The 6,933-nt window shown below is 40.3% G+C and overlaps 1 pseudogene; it reads left to right on the forward strand.

Annotated features, from left to right (window-relative positions):
• The first annotated feature begins 4,588 nt into the window (after positions 1-4,588).
• On the forward strand, positions 4,589-5,504 carry LOC132212757 (actin-related protein 2/3 complex subunit 2-like; annotated as a pseudogene).
• The last annotated feature ends 1,429 nt before the right edge of the window (positions 5,505-6,933 follow it).

The raw sequence follows: 6,933 nt of genomic DNA on the forward strand, positions 1-6,933 counted from the left end.
CTAGTCTATGGTAATGAAACTTGCATTAGCAAAAGTGGGCTGGTTGCCTACCAAGGAATAAAATAATCTCTTTGAGAACTGGGTATCCTGCTGTATTTGATTGCCATAAATCCATTTGAACATCCCTCTTCACTAAATGAGATTTTTAAAAAAAATTCTTAAAATCATGAGCCAAATGAGTATAACCCATCCAATGTTTCATGGAAGACTTTTACTGTAAGATTATTGCATTGAACTCCCACCTTTTGGGGGTTTTTTTGGGGGAAAACACACACACACACAAAACTTATTTCTCTACCAACATAAAACGTGAACAAATCCAAATTCAGAAAGACTTACAAATGCCACAACACACTTATCTACCAGCAAACATATCATTTCTTTGTTTCGTCAGATACCAATGATGAATTATTCATGAGACCCCATTTCAGATGCTTATTGTGTCTGGTGGCCAAGTCTGCCTGCTCAGCCCCAGGAAAGCCTGGGCGCTTTGCTGCAGGCACAATGCTCTGTGCCATCCAGGGACCAGCCGTGTGCTCTCGAGTTACTGGAGCAACTCAAGCAGTTCCAGTGGCCTCAGCTGTGGAGACAGCTGTTTGCCCACCGTCTGTGATGGCAGAAATGTGTGGTAGGCTTCCCCCTAACAGCATGACCCTCCCCAAACCTCCTCCCACACATAACACACACAACTCGCGTGCCATGCGTCATGCATGCACCACTGTCAGAGGGCTGCAACCAAGCCCCATGATTTCAGGACCAGAATGAGCAATGCACCACAATGTAGAACAGCTCTTTATCTTGTCTGCAAGATTATTGGAACCGAGGCTGTACCTTCCAAATCTAAACCTCTCTTGTACCCTACATATCAAAAGGTTTGCGCATGCGTGAAATTCAAAATGATGTATTGTTTAGTTATTGCCTTATTTACTTACTTAATGGATTGATTGATGTGCCAGGGTCCCACCGACAACAGAGGCTATTTTTTTAAAGGTTGTTTTAAAGGAAATAGATTGCAAACAGGAGTTTCACTAACACAGTAAGTCAACCCCTCCTTACTGGTTTGTATTCTTAATGAGTTCCTTTTGGCTCCTGCCTACTACCTGTCTATGGCTATTTGTTGACACAAAATACTGCCTCTTGCACACAGTGAGAAGTGGCGGGGACGAAAGAATAAAATATTAGGTGTGGAAGGGTGAAAGGCGGGGAGAAAATCTGGATCGAACCCCAGAGTTTCAGCAACATAAGCATCTAGAGAAGGCAATGCTGTAGGTGGTGCTGGGACTGTAAGGGATGGAGCCACTCCACAACAATGGGCGCTAGTAGGATTCCTCTGGCAGCAGTTCTCTGCAGAGGGGGGCTGCTGAGAAGTCCCCCAATTTGAATTCCTCTTGTAAACCTCGAATCATTCTTTTATCTTACAGACACTGAACTTACTTTCAACTTGTAAGAAAATACTAAGCCTGAATTAATCAATGTAATAAAATTATCTACAAAATTGTTGAAAGGGTGGTTGCATGACAAGTTCTACAAATCTCTTACTAGCACACCTCTTGAATTGTATTTATTACTTTATCAGGAAGTGTAATATTCCCATTGGCCTTGGTGAATAGGGGCCAGATCAGGAGGGAGGTTGATTTGTTTATAGGAATTGGATGTTGAATTTGTGCAGAACTCTTAAGCGCTCCGTGTTCTATGCATGAGACATTTACGTAAGTTCTCCGTAACCTCTTCCCCAAACGAACTCTAATTTGACATAATGCAGCGTAGAATGGCATCAGGCATCGGGCTTGCATCAGAAATGCATTTTATTTGGATTCAATTCAGCCTCTTAACGAACTGGTTCCCGTAAATGCAGCAGATGGGAGTGAGGCAAATGGGAGCGTGTGCGGGGCCTCACACCCCGCATCCACTCCTGCTTCCCTGCGCTAAAGCCTGTCCTGAGTTAGTTGGTTAGTTAGTTAGCTAATTAGTTAGGCACATTCCAGCTGAAACTTTTCATCATAATTAACATATTTATCCTACCAGTCCACCAGAGACCTGCAAAGCCACAGTCCAGCTAAGGCAAGTGGATTCTTTCATTCGCTTTCTCGCTCCTGCTGATTAATGTGGTGGATGCTGCCAGAAGATGGCCCAGTGGTTAATAAACCTGGCAACGCTGTGGCCAGCCCTCCTTCTCTAAAGGTCAATTAAAAATGCTAGTTGCACTGTGAACAGAATTCTCCATAGAAGAATGCCAGGCAGTGCCCCAAGTGGTCTCCTTAATACAAAATATCCATTTGATTTTCCTCAGGAGATTCACTCTCCTTTTGCAATGCAAATATTTTCAAGTGTACTAAACACGTTTTAGCACCTCAACATAGGCACTAAAACTATTTGCATGCAAAATTACCCAGAGTAGGCAGACAGGCACAAGCTTATGCTAGCACCATATGTGCTAAAGTATTTGAGCCAGGAAACAACTAGTATCTGGACGTTATTTACAATTTAAATTTAATTTTACATTATTATTCAGACAAGAGCTTATATGTAAAGTCTTTCTATTAAAATTAATGCTTCACATGAAACAAAATTTCGCCTAAAATATGTTTAGTAGTGCTGGTTCCAGCTACATACCACACTCCAGAACACAATGCGGCACCTCTGCTCCATGCCTTCCAACTCCACCTGCGTGAATGGTTTAGTCGTCCCTCTAAGGACTCCTCTCAGAAAGAGCGGCTACATTAATGTCCATGGGAAGGTCCAGAAATAACACAAAACTTAGACCGAGACCGAGACATGGAAGCGCATAGTGAGTTGACCTGGAAATAACACAAATATTGTCCACATTCAGTTAAAAGCCAATTTTACTTTCTTTTCCAAAAGCTCCATTTAATGTTTTGTGAGCACCAGAAGTGACTTTGGTGTAGCATGTTGTTTGCAAATTGCAATGCGGCACACTGTTCCAAGGAAGCAGCCTTTCATTACGATCTCCTTATGATTTCTTTTAGAAGACACCCTAAATCTATGGGTAATGATTGATTGGGTGCTGTGTTTGAGGATTATCTGTCAATGGATAGCAGGGGGGACCATTGCTTTCTTCTTTATCTTGCCAAGTGACTTTCCATTTCAAGTTCCATGAGATTTCATGTCTTTAATATCATTGGTTTAAATGTGTAGTTGTTTATTCTTATGTTCTAATTAGGAGATAATTTTCAGATGAATCAAAATGGCTACTTGTAACTCTCTTCAACTTTCCTCTGACCTAGAGACTAGATAAGTGGGTTTTCAGGGACCCGTGGGGAAGTGGTACTATCAAAGTAATCACTTGCCCGGCTCTCTGTCCGGGTATTTGCAGATTGTTGCAGCCACTATTTGTATGAACATTGCCTATTAGTGTCTACTGAAGTAAAGATAATATTTAGTGAGGTAGTAATCTCTTTTAGCTAAAATTAAAGTACAAAGAGGAAGAGTACCTTTTAAATACTGGAACAAGTTCTTAAAAACCCACAGCTATAATAATGAATTTGGGGGGAATATAAGAAAAAATCAACATACTACATTTTTTCACAAAGACAGCATCAAATATACCCAAAATCTTAACTACAGAGATTTCCTTCCCCTAGGTTAAATATGCTTCAATTTATTATAAACCTAGCATATATAATTTTTCTTTGAAGACTCCCAAGTTTATGCTAAGTCAAATATCTTCTCTTTTTTTGCTTTCCTTTCCATTTCTTTCTCTTTTTAAGAGCAGGAGGAAGAAATTGCTTTCTTTCTTGACTTACAACCCGTCTTACAAATGTTGAATCATTGCCTAGGTGCATGAACTCAGTTCTGAGCAGCTTTAATTTATAGCAGCCAACATTTCTATAACATACGCTCTCTAAAAGAGGCCCACAGAAGAACCAGAAATCTGTGGTTGTGTAGAAAGTTTAATGGGAATGGAAAATCTCCACGTTTACACGTCTATCCCTGCATATTAATATCATTACATTTAAACGGTGGTTTGATTTCAAACATTGAATTAATTAAGAAGGGAACTTCCAGGTCGAGCTATAATGTCAAATCAAATGCCAACAGCTCCTTCTACTGGCTACTAGAAGAAAAAGTTTGGTCTCAATCAATGAAAAAGAAATTTGCTGTTTATTTAAGAAGCATCTTTACCAAATTAAAAATTTTGAAAAATATCTAAGTTTGTTGGGAAACTTAAAAAGATGTTTACTTGTACTGAGAGGAAGAAAATACTGAGAATTATGGAAATAGAAGTTGACAGTCATGTGAGTTTCCTACATCAATTAATGATTCCTGCTTCCACTAAAAAATATCTGGTCACTATCTTGCCCACCACTCTCTATTATATAGAGTTTGGGTTAAAAATAAAATATAATCAAGGTTAGGTTTAAGGTTATGCTTTCTCAAATTGAACACAAATATTAAATGAATAGTCTGGAAGTTGAGAAATCAATAGAAATATTAAATTTTTCATGATATCTCTTTGTTCTAAAAAAAAGAAGAGAAAAAGGAGGGCTAGAGCAGGGATTTGGCAGGAACCAGGCCTGGTGGCAGAGGCTGCTGGCAGGTAGATTCTGGCTTCTGGGGCCAGCCGCCCATGATCCTACAGGAGGTGAACAGCAGCATCTTGAAGGAGACCCTCAAGTTCAAGTTTGAGTACAGCAGTTGCCAGAAACAAAACCAGAAGCAGTAGAAGTAACATTTTCAGATTTTGCTGGGCTCCCCTATTATATTTCATATCCTAATGCAGACAAAACGGAAGTGATGGTCAGCATTTCTTTGAAATTCTACAAGGAACTTCAGGCACATGGTGCTGATGAGTTACTAAGAGGATGTATAGAAGTTTCTTGGTAAATCCAGAATCAGGATCAACGTCTCTTTGCTATACTATCTTGACAATCCGCCTGAACCCACGGATTCCATTGTGCAACAGGCTGGCATGTTGAAATGAGATTGTTTTGCCTCTGTCTTTGAGAAATACTTCCAGTTCCGAGAAGAGAGCATGGAAGGAGAGAACAGGGCAGTGGTCCATGGTAGGGATGATGAGACCATGTATGCTGAGTCTTCCAAGGACAGAGCCACAGTAATCTTCAGCACAGTGTTTAAGGATGAAGACAGTGTGGCCTTTGGAAAGGTGTTCATGCAGGAGTTCAGAGAAGGACACAGAGCCAGCCCCACAGCCCAGGGAACCGCCTCTGGAGCTGGAAGACATGGATGCTGTGGAGGGTGACAACATTGGCTATATTACCTTCGTGCTGTTCCCTGGCCACACCAATGCCATTGTTGAAGATAACACCATCCACCTGATCTACATGTTCCAGGACCACTTGCACATCAAGTGGGCTAAGACCAATATTCACACACGCATGCAGCCAATATATCCGAAGTCCTCATGGTGCTGAACTTTGCACATTCAGATGATGAGAAGAAAGAAATGGAAACAATCATGGGGAAGACTTTTTCATCTGCCAACTCCTGGGAACCGGAAGAGGAAGCAGCTGGCAACTGAAGGTTGGAACACTTGCTATTGGATACTCTCGTAGCTTTTAATGTTGCATCTCTGCACATTCTTAAGGGAGTCTCCATTTTGGTTCCATTCTGTACACGTTTGGAAAATAATCTGCAGAAACGAGCTGTGCTTGCAAGGACTTCTAGTTTCCAAGAATTAAAAAAAAAAAGAAAGAATGAAGAGAAGAAACCCACTTAGTCCACTTGATTTCTTTTCTATCTTCCCTCCCCCACCCCCTTCCTTTCCACTCTTCTTCCAAGCTGTTTTGCTTTACATTATGTCACCAGTAATGAGTTGCAGGATAACTTGTTTTCTCCTAAGTATTTGAGTTCAAAACTCCTAGATCTAAAGAAATATGGTTGGGGTCATTAATAAAGAAAATCATGCCATCTTATAAAACAAGTAAATAAATAAATAAGAAAACATTTTATTGTTATTTCAATGAGGATAAATAGTTAACTTTCAACTTGTATAATAAGAGTTTGGGAGAAAAGAATGTTGACCTCTTTTATTCAAATCCTACCATTTGATGAAACAAGTTGTCTAATTAGGGCAATAAAAGTAAAAAGTGTAATAAAATGTTTTCTCCCTAACCCCTTACCTTATCCTCCATGAAGAACACCATCTGAAACAATCAATCTAGTTGGTACCACTCATTTAGAGCTGTCTCTGCCTCAAATTCCCCCAACTCTCCACAACTCCTGGCCTCATTTTCATACAGACATGTTCCCTGAACGTAAATGGAAAATGTAATGGCACACTCAGAAGTTTTCAAATCCCACTCATTTCAACAAGTGAGACTTGACAAGGTTGATCCGAGAGGCTCATATGAGAGGTTTTAGAATCTTGACATAAATGCCCTGTGAAGGAAAACCTTTCTTCTTCAGAAAGGACGGAATACAGAGCTGCAGAGACTCCGCATCCCGTTCCATGGCTGTGTCTCAGCAGTGATCTCCCCCATACTCCCGCTGGCTTACTGTCTGAACTCTGAAAACCAACATGTCATTTTTGAAAGATTACCAAGGCAAAATGATTCTTTAACTCTTTCTCACTCTTTCTCATCCCACCTTTCACCTGCCCCCTCTCCCCATACACACACACATTGCCAAAACATACATGTATCCTTCACCTCTGGGAAGTGAACCATTTATGTTAAAAGAACCATCCTACACCTTAAAGTTGACACCTTAATTTAGGACACCACTTATTTCCATAATTGGTGGCAGAGCCACAGAAAACCTTTTTAAGGCAATTTCTTCCTTGTTTAACAACAGAATCCTGGTTGAATGGCAGTGCATCCTGGCATGCAACTTTTTAAGGGATTTTCATGTCATTAATTATCTTACAACACAAATTTTCTTTTAAATGCTGAATTTTTGAAACATTAAGTTTAAAAAATCGCTTTGAGGCAGACAGGTCTCCTCGATTCAAAC

This window comes from Myotis daubentonii, chromosome 11 (assembly GCF_963259705.1).
Source record: "Myotis daubentonii chromosome 11, mMyoDau2.1, whole genome shotgun sequence".
NCBI classification, from domain to species: Eukaryota; Metazoa; Chordata; class Mammalia; order Chiroptera; family Vespertilionidae; genus Myotis; species Myotis daubentonii.